Consider the following 10,631-nt stretch of genomic DNA (forward strand, 5'->3'; position numbering starts at 1 on the left):
CTCTCCCTTCATTTCCCTCAGCCTCAACTTCTTCTCCTTCAATCAACAATGGCGAAACCCAGAACCGGCAGCAGAAACCCAGATCTTGTTAGGGGAATCGGCAAATTCAGCCGATCTAAGATGTACCATAAGAGGGGTCTTTGGGCTATTAAGGCCAAAAACGGCGGCGTTTTCCCTACTCACGCTCCTAAAGCAGCTGCTCCTGCTTCGGCTGAGAAGACCTCCAAGTTTTACCCTGCTGACGATGTTAAGAAGCCCTTAATTAACAAGCGCAAACCCAAAGCCGCCAAACTTAGGTAATTCATTTTTTCTTAATCGGGCTTATAAATTAATGTAAATGCAGATTTTTTTTTTTTTTTTTGATTTTGAAAATTAATTTTTCATTGTTTTATTTTGTGGGTGGAATTGTAGGGCGAGTATTACACCAGGACAGTGTTGATTGTGTTGGCTGGAAGGTTTAAGGGGAAGAGAGTTGTGTTTTTGAAGCAACTTTCATCTGGGTTACTTCTCATTACTGGTGAGCTTTATTTCAATCCTTTAAAATTAATTTCTTTATTGTTTTTTTTTTGAATTTGAATATTGGATCTATGTGTAAACCCAAAAATGTAATTTTTGTAAAATTGTTTTACTGATGATTAATGACAGTGTATGATGTATTTTATAGTGTTGTTAGCGTGATGGACTAGTGATAACTTTAGTTTGTAGCTACGTATAGATATTCGGGTTTCGAACTATCCTGACATCCTTCAATATAAGTTTGATTTTAGTTTTGATGCTTGGCGTTTAGAGTTTAGGATAATACTTTATGAAAATTGATTTTGGAAATGGTTTGCACTGTGATTGTTATGTCTTTAATTTATTGTCGGTGTAGTATCGGATTGGTTGTGTATACTGGGTAGAGGCCTTGTTTTTATGGCAGCGAACGGTTATGTATCTTACTATCAGTTTGGGAATTCTGCTGAGGCTTTGGTTTGAGGGTTTAGGATTATGTTAATGGTAACTGATTTTGGAAATGTTTCGCATTGGGATTGTTCTGTCATTAATTTTCAATGGTTTTATTTGCATAATCTGTCAAAATTGTGCCTTGGTATTTGGCTGAAAGTGGAATGCAGTGTGTTATGTAGTGTAGGAGTATATATTATGCCTTTTAGTCATGTTCAAATTTGTGAAATAAACATGGTTATACTTCATTTTTGTTGTTGTGGTCTTGTTTTCTCATATGGAGCATGTCATTTCTCTTTGATTCACAGTGAATTAATAGTAGTTAGCGTAGTAGGTAACAGGGTTATTGATGTGATTAAACTGCAGCTGGTACTGAAAAGAATGACAGGTTTCTATGGCAGTATGTTCTTATTGTTCTGTAGTCTTCGCTTTGTCTTAAAACCTGTGTATAGCAGTAGTCTGAATACATACTGCTCATATATAATCTCAATTCAGCTGACATAAGAATTTCACCTGTGAGTCTTTGACTGAAATTTGTTATCAAGGGTAAAGCTGTTTCCTTTTACTTATATTCAATCCATGATCTGGGAATCTTCCTTCATGGTAGCTAGTGTTTAAATAGGCTGGTTCCAAAAAAAGGAATTGATTTGGACTACAGACAATTGGGTTTGTGCTCCCCCTTTTGTAAAGTTTATACAAACAATCTGGATGTAGTTCTTCAAAGTTCAATGCAATCACTGTAAATTTGTAAGTTAGAGACTAGTTCATTTCTTTTACAAATTAATAGGAGGCTTTTAGGCAGATGGATCGTGACTTGTTGTATCTGTGTTTGCCCAAGCTGATGGTGTATCATAGACTTTGAGACTAGAGCCTTATATTGTGCTCTTGAGCTGTAAAAGGAAATAGGTTTTTGTTGCAAATAAACATGGTTTACCAAACTTGTGAAATTGTGTTTTTTTATGTTTTACTGCAGATTGATCCAGAATAGAGTTGTTGCTTTGGATAATGTTTGAAATGAGTGATATATGATACAATGACATTCTATTGGACATTTTTATGAATTGTGTGTTTTCTTTTTCAAATACTTAAATAGACAGTGAGAAGATGATATTATCTTTCCATGGAAGCATAGATTATCTTGACCATGGGAAATTGCTTGCCAACTGATGTGTGGCTATCTTTTTACATTGAAGTCATGCCTTTTTCTTTGTAGTTTTTGTTGTTTGTAGGCAGTTCGATGTGCATATTGATGTTGTAGCAGATGATTGTTTGATTAATAACGATTGCTTTCTGTTGTTTCAAATAGGCCCCTTTAAGATTAATGGTGTCCCACTAAGGAGATGCAACCAAGCATATGTGATTGCTACTTCTACTAAGGTTGATGTTTCTGGAGTTGATGTATCAAGCATCGATGACAAATACTTTGCCAAGCAAGGTGAACAGAAGAAAAAGAAGGGAGAAGGAGAATTCTTCGAGGCAGAGAAAGAGGTGAGACCTTTATTTTTACTTGTACATGCTTGAAGTTAGTTCTATATGCTCCAGTTTAGTAGTCTCACCATTTGAATTGTTTATTAAATTACAGGAGAAGAATGTACTTCCAGCAGAGAAGAAAGAGTCTCAGAAGGCTGTTGATGCCCCATTGGCAAAGAACATTGAAGCTGTCCCTGAATTGAAGGCATATTTGGCAGCAAGGTTTTCGTTGAAGTCAGGCATGAAACCTCACGAGCTTGTCTTTTAGAGGAGCTGAGTAGAAAGTAACTTGCACATCAGATTTTGTCATCTTATTATTTAAGCTGTTTATGTTTCTTGATGTATGTTTCTCATCATGATTCAAGTGTTTACAAATTTTCGTGCGATAACAACTCCTCGTGGAAGTTTTCAAATTTTGTTAGATGCAGCGAATGCCTTTATGATAACTTGTTTAATTTTAATTTCTCAATTTTGATTTCTCAGTGAAATTAGTATAGTTACAGCAGTCCCTTTCTAAGGCACATGTTATTATCTTGGTTTGGAATTTATGCTTTAGTAGGGGATTCAGGCTTCTTAATTGACCTCTGTTGTTCTAATCCTCTTCCTAAATTTGGTTATTGGTGATTTGCTCAGATTCTAGTAGAGGTATGGTTGATCATACTTGACCATAACCTGTTGTTTCACTTTTTGAGTAGTGTCTTCATAAATGGTGTTATACCTACACGGCTACACCCCATTGGAATTTCATGAATGTTAGGATGTGCCTCTATTACCTTCCTTTTGGGTTTGTCTGCCCAATTTTGCTGCGTCTTTAGCTTGTGTTTGGTTCAGTTCTAGCTGTGTAGCAAAAATTTGTCACAGATTTTCACGAATCTGCTTTGTTAATGAACTTCATCATAGATATTTTCCATGCATTTTCCAAGTAATATTTGGGTTTAACGATGTTGCTGTGCACTCTTTTGATTGCAATTTATAGATTAACAAAACAAGCTTCGCCATTTAAGGCTCGACATGTTAGTGGACGATATACTCTTATATAGTATTCCCTACTTAATATTGTGTATGAAAATTGAATATTTTAAAAATATACATTGACCTTAATTTTGTGTATGAAAATTAATTACTTTGAAAATACACATTGAACGCAAAATAACAAAGCTGCCCTTTTGTTTTGTCTGCAAACGGCATGGTTTTAAGATTGCTGGATGTGAATTGAGTAGATCTTTGTTCTTTACTGCAACATGACTATAGAATAAAAATGATTTGACTGTAAAAATTTCTGAGAGGAGATAATACATTACAACTCACGAATAATGGAAGGAAAAAAAAAAATGAAAATCTTAAAGATAATGATCATACACTTAAAAAACAAACCAAAGTTCATGAAGTTGGGTGACTTTATCAGAGCAAGCTATCAGCTCGAGAGGGTAATCTCCTGAAGAAATTGTTGGGAACTGTTGGCATCTTGCTTCTGAACCGAGGATGTCGGAAGAGATACAAGCCTGCAAAGATAGCCAGAAGCCTAAATGGTGTAACATAGAGTAGAATAGCTGCGATTAGGCAAAAGAAAGTAAACAGACAGGTAGCTCTAGGATCTCTCCAGCTTAATAATGCCTGAATCTCTCTCCTTGAGTTGCCATATCTCCCAGCACTGTCTGTATTCTCCCTGCTATACTTCGGAGCCTGTCATATCTCATTCGAACTATATCTGATGACTTTGTTGTTGGGAAGGTATCGAATTCTTCATCAAGTTTCATCTGGGTGAGCTGCATCTGCCCATGAAAGCTTGGTATCCATGTGAGGAGGATGCCTTGGTCTGTATCGGTAATTCCATATACCGATCAGAAACATGTAGAGACAAACAGTTGGGAGGATGAGTTCTGGATAGCAAATTAAGATGAAGTAGAGAATGTGAACTAGAACTGTGGTGACTGGGTTCTTCCATTTGCAGACCTCGCCTAACCACTTGCTCATGGAGAGCATTCCTGAGAAGACAGAGACAATCCTGAAGAAGTTGGCCTTGCTTTTTCTCATGCTCCATATATGGGAGTCGACATCTAGCATGTATTCTACGACCTCTCTCCTGAGGGCGGTTCTGCTCTGCCTAACCTCACTGCCACAATGTTCATGGCTTGGTATCTTAAGTTGTCCAATTGGTTTATGGTGAAAGGGTGGACATAATGCATCTTTGGAGTAAATGATGGGAGTATTGATAGATCATATTTGAAAAGGATAAGCAGGTGAATCGAATTGCTAGTTGGAGCTCTCCCATCTTTTTAACACCAGAGGATTGGAGGACAAGGAGAGGGTAAGAATGGGTGTAAATCCTGTCGGTTTCTAGGGTAGATAGCCGGATTCTTATCTTCCCTATCTTTGGATCTTTTGCACTCTTGTCATCTCCTCCGAGATGGCAGTTGTCGAAAACTGCTAAGGTGATCACAGTGCAAGGATCATAAACTTCCCACAAGTACTGCTCGTTCCATTTAGGGTTGAAGCTCTGGATGATGGTTCTTGTTCGAACCCATTTTAGTCCATACTTTGCCACACAATATGCATCAGTGCTGCTACTTCCTTCCTTTTTCTTCATGGGTGAAAGCCCTTGGGCACTCAAGATTCCCACCTCGAGGATCCCCATTGGCTGTTTCCACAACTGTCGTGCAGTTGGCCTAGTATCACTGATATACATCGTTGATTCATCGAGCACATGGTAACCCCCCTCAAGACAGACTCTCAGGTGAACCCTTGTGGAGAATTTAAGTTCATTTCTCTTATCGCCCTCCAGGGCTCCAAACCCAAATCTCTCAAGGTTGAACCAACGTGAGTGGACCGCTTTGTGATCCAGTCGCTTCTCAAAGACGTTTAATGGCAAGCTTATCTTCCCCACTAGTTCATCCTTTGAGCTGGCTTTGTTCACAAGTTCGAGAACCAACATTTCTTCAAAGGGTTCTGCTGCTACGAAGATCAGATCTTCATTCCACAGTGGGTTGGTAGTCTTCACCGGGCACACCTTAGTTTTAAGTATTTGGTTTCCAAGTTGAGCCTTGATAAAAACCTGTGGGAGTTGGCTCTTATCATGTGGCTCAACATCTTGTGCTTCAATCACATTTACTCTGAGATACCATAACTTGGGAGACACATAAACCTTTGATCTGATGTTGTAAACGCCTTCTCCTGAAACTACTGAAGCAGCCTCTGTATGCCAAGCTTCAGGGAAAGCTTCATCAGCTTGTGTTCCCATCCAAACTGCAACCATAACCTCTCCTCTTGTCTTCACCTCACCTCGACGATCCTCTAGCCTATACCATTGTGGAGCCAGAGGACTATCAGGAGGAACCCGTGTAGGGACTTCATTCAAGTCAAACACCACCTTGCCTAAGTACTCATCTCTGCCCACCATCTCCCTGTCTCTAACATAGACTTCAAGGACAGTGGATTGTATCTTCTCCTTTGAAAACGCGAAGACTTGTTTCCACTCAGGATTGATTTTGTTCTCAAAGTGCTTCGTTTTACCCTTGTAGTTCCCCAACTTGACCTCTACATACGGGTCACAGCTCCCCGTTACAGGGTTAACTGGAAGATCTTTGGCACGAACTACATGAACATACAGGTAGTTCATCTGCTCAACAAGGTCGTAGGTGCTTGATGTCCTGTCACCTCCAATCCATCCATGCCCACCTCGAACTCCTCCATGTGGCCATCGCTCCCCAAGCTGGGCTTTGTGTCTTTTAACTTGAAATCATCAGGGTTCGGAGGTGAGCCTTTTTTGTCTGACATGCTTACAAATTTGAGTTAGAATCACTCTGCTGGTTTCGACGTGTTCACAGAAGAACAGGATGTCAGAAGCTGCTTGAGGCAGGGATTTTCATGGTTTAGGCTATATAAGTTTATAAAATTTCATTGTTGACTTCTTAATTTGGGGTGATCAAGGTGCTATAGGAAGCTTTCTGTATGTAAAAGATGTGATTTAATGGCTATATTCTAAGCTAATACATGATTGACTACTCATTTTTACACAGCTTTGTTGGCATTCACCTTTTGCATTAGCAGGTATATATTCCCTTTTAGTCTTTTGCTCTGCTTTCCCGAGCTCGTGGTCCTTTTGGATTTTGGAATATCAAAAAGCCCTTATCACAAAAGAAAGGCAAGATTAATTAAATGTAAAGTTTTACAGAAAAGAGTGGTTTTAGAGTAAATGGTGAATGACAAGGAAAAAAGGATTTTGTTGTTGCAAGTGTTAATAAGACAGTAGCTTTCTTTTATAGGAATTGTTTGACCCTTAATATTACAGAATTTAGCTAATCAAGAACAGAACAAGGTACCATAACATACATGCTCGATCTCTCTGCCCTTTAATATTATATTCCACGTTTTATCTCTAGGGATCAAATTTAAGAAATTGAGTTGAAATATCACAACTATCTTTCACTATCTGTCGTAGCAACTAGTAGTCTCTTTAAATCTTTATACATGTCATTTAAACTCGTAAAAAGAAGTACAGAATATAAAAGCTTAATTTAATTTACTAAATATAAAAAGCAGCGTAATATTTTGAAATGATTCTAAAATCGAATTATCAAAGCCTATGAATTGAGGCAGAAATCCTAATGTAAGTGATGTCATAAGATGTTTCTATTTCTTTCGTTTTCTCCCCCTATTATGAAGTATGTTATCTTTATAGTTTTCATTGTTTATGTGGATACAACATGTGCCCTTCGCATACCCTGCGTGAAATATTTTACTTGAAAGTGAGGAGTTGATGAGATTTGAACCCGTGATCTTTGTGTCACACTGATTCTAATAACATGTTAAAATACCTTCATAAATATGTTTGTACTTGTTAAATTAACATCCCAATTCTGCTTTCCACCATAATAACAGCAAATAGGGCGTTTAGCTTCAGGCGGTAGCTAAGGTGAAGGAAGGTGCAGGAAAGGAGGGTATGGAGGTTAAAGCGCTGCATGCAGAAAAAAATTAAAAATACAGGACAAACTTAGCTTAAAAGAGGTTTTATTCTTCAAGCCTCTTTATTCTCTTCTACTTTATTCTTCTATGGATTTCAACTGTAAATTACCTTGACTTATTGCAAAATTATTTCAGCTTTATCTATAGCTTGTACATGACTCATTACTTTCTTGCTCTCAAACCAACAGTGGACATTAAGGTCATAAACCAGCTATTAGTGAAATAACCTATTAATTAGTTGACATCTTTTTTATGAAAAGGCACATTTTGGTTGAATTATTACTATTTTCCATTTAATTTAAGATATTTGTGTTTTTTGAGAAATGACACGTTTTCTTTTTTCACATTATTCTAAATAATTAGAGAACGTATGATGACTTATGTGGTGTATTAATTTGACCATTTTTTCTCGTATTTTTTGACTCAAAATTGAAGAGACTTTGGAGCCATCACAACAAGGGCTCGTTAAAATAAGTAAAGGATGGATTTGTCAACTTCGAACAATTTTCCCAAAATCCAAAATCTGGAACTACTTCTGTCTACTATTGATTGTTTCTTATAACTGGTTAAGGTGGAAGATTAGAGAATTACTTAGTCCATTTATGTACCCTAAGCTGCTAAGCATAATCTTAACACCTTTTGGTTTTGGTTTACTATTAGGGATAATATTACCATAAACGGTGGACATGATCGGCTATTGGGCTATGCAAATAGCTCAACAACACAGGGCCTCAAAACTTTTGGGCCCCAAAATCTGAAATTCCGTTAAGTGTAACTTTTTATTTATTAATTGAGTAATATTAGCGGAATATATGGTAGTTGAGTTGGTCTTTTTTCATTTTTAAAAATAAAAATATTAAAATTAATAATTTCTTGTAAAATCTTCACCTTATCAATATTTACGTTGTCACAAACTAATCTTCCTTTTTTTTTTTGTTGGTGTATAATCAATCTACCAATAAAGTCCTCTAAAATTAATAATTGAAATTACAAAAAAATATAGAAATAATAAAATGAATGATTTCTTACTCCGTACATAATTTCCAATATTTTTTAATTTGATAAGTAAAAAATTTGACGAAAGAATCACAAAAGTATTTGAGATCAAAATATAAAATGAAGCGAGTATTTTAATTTAAGTAGCACAATATCACGTGCTGATTCGTAACATTGGTAACAACATGTCTCCAAAAGGTATAAGACGATTCTGATGGTGGAGATATATGGTGCATTTTTTAAAAGCATGACACTTCATGCATGCAATTCTAAAATCTAGTAATATACAAAGCATACTTATATTATCCGATAAATAATATTGAATCTAGATGGAAACTACTTGGGAAGTTGGGAGAACACCAATTTGACCAAGAAAAAGCCATATCCTTATTTGTTTATGTTAATTGACTAATTCTTTAATCACATTTCAGTCAAAATACGTAATCCCAAACTACAAAATGAATGCCTATAAATTCCACAACCAAAATACATTATACACCAACTCAAAAAAAAAAACAAACTTTTGACATTCATACAAAACAACACAAAATGAAATCTCAATTGAAAATCTCTCTCTTTCTATTCTCTCTTCTCATCACCACCTCCTCTTTGCTCACTCTTTCTCTGGCAGCTGAACTCTGCCACCCAAATGACAAACATGCCCTTCTTGAAATTAAAGCCCATTTAGGCCCAAACACCACTTTTTTCTCCTCATGGCAGCCCAACACTGATTGTTGTAAGACTTGGTACAACGTTGGGTGTGATAACCAAACTAATCGGGTTAAGTACCTAACCATCGGTCAGAACAACGAGCTCATCGGGCAGATTCCTCCAATTGTCGGTCAGCTGACCGGTCTTGAGGTCCTTTACTTTAATGATATGCCTGGTTTAACTGGGCTCATTCCCTCGTCTATTTCAAACCTTGTTAACCTTCAAGACCTCGAGTTTTTTCGAACTAACTTAACCGGTTCAATCCCACAATCCCTATACCGGCTTAAAAAACTAAATATCCTTGACTTATCAGAGAACAAATTCAACGGTTTAATCCCCGCATCTCTATCTCGTATCCCCAATCTCCAAAAACTCACCCTACAAAAAAACCAGCTCTCCGGTTCAATCCCCGAGAGCTTCAGTTCATTTAAAAACCTAGCCTTACAAGTCAGCGATAATAACCTCTCCGGTCCAATCCCAAAATCATTGAGCCAAGCCGGGTTTAGCTGGCTAGACCTTTCAAACAACCAGTTCATAGGGGATGCTTCATTTTTATTTAGAAATCCAAAAACTAATTTTAATATACTTGAGAAACAATGCATTCTCATTTGACTTCTCTAACGTGGTATTTAACTCAAGGTTACAAGGTCTTGATGTTAGCCATAACATGATTTATGGTTCACTACCTAGACAACTTTCTCAGTTGCCTTTGCAGGTTTTTAATGTGAGCTACAACCAGCTTTGTGGACCGGTTCCGACCGGAAAATGGTTGACCCGGTTTGGGGCTGATTCTTTTGAAAATAACAAGTGCCTTTGTGGCGGTCCGCTCCCGGCTTGCAAGTGAACCGGTTTAGGAAGATAATCTTGATTATTTGTTTATTAATTTTGATATGTGAATTTATTTAATTTGGTGAATTTCGTCTTCCATATGCTTCAATAATGGCGGCTCCGGAGCTTTATTTGTATATTATCATCCATTGATTTGATTTTTAGATTTATATAGTTGAAAATTTCAATAAATTATGGTGAATATTACTACGTCGGTCTCAATTTTTTTGTCCTAATTTTATTTTTATGTTTTTCCACTACTTGCCTCCATTTTAATATGTACAAGTACTTCATACATAAATATTATAAACATTTGACATTTTAACAATAAAAATTACCAAGCATCCAACTAGAATCCACGTGACATTGTTTTACTTTAATACAAATCAATACGGAGTTGTAATTACTAAACACAAACAAAGTTATATATTTCATTCATGAACATTATTTAATCTTCATGAAACAAAGGAAATACTTCTTGACATCACAAGATTTTAAAGCATGATTATATATATTGGTTCAAACAATATGTATTTTTCTCCAGTTTTTAGTTGACACGGTTTGACAGTTGTACAATTCACAAACTATATTTTGACTAACTTTTGTGATTTATAAATCACAAAATAAACATAATCAAGTGAGATCTTGTTTGAATTGTCTCAATGTAAATTTTATCAATATTTACTTTTTATAATTTTACAATATTGATAATTAGAGATATT

The 10,631-nt window shown here is 36.3% G+C and overlaps 3 pseudogenes; 2 read left to right on the forward strand and 1 right to left on the reverse strand.

Annotated features, from left to right (window-relative positions):
* LOC110734561 lies at nt 1–2,890 on the forward strand (annotated as a pseudogene).
* Nucleotides 2,891–3,662: 772 nt separating this feature from the next.
* Nucleotides 3,663–6,532, reverse strand: LOC110734562 (annotated as a pseudogene).
* A 2,120-nt stretch (nt 6,533–8,652) lies between these two features.
* On the forward strand, nt 8,653–10,101 carry LOC110734564 (annotated as a pseudogene).
* The last annotated feature ends 530 nt before the right edge of the window (nt 10,102–10,631 follow it).

Source organism: Chenopodium quinoa, unplaced genomic scaffold, assembly GCF_001683475.1.
Source record: "Chenopodium quinoa cultivar QQ74 unplaced genomic scaffold, ASM168347v1, whole genome shotgun sequence".
NCBI classification, from domain to species: domain Eukaryota; kingdom Viridiplantae; phylum Streptophyta; class Magnoliopsida; order Caryophyllales; family Amaranthaceae; genus Chenopodium; species Chenopodium quinoa.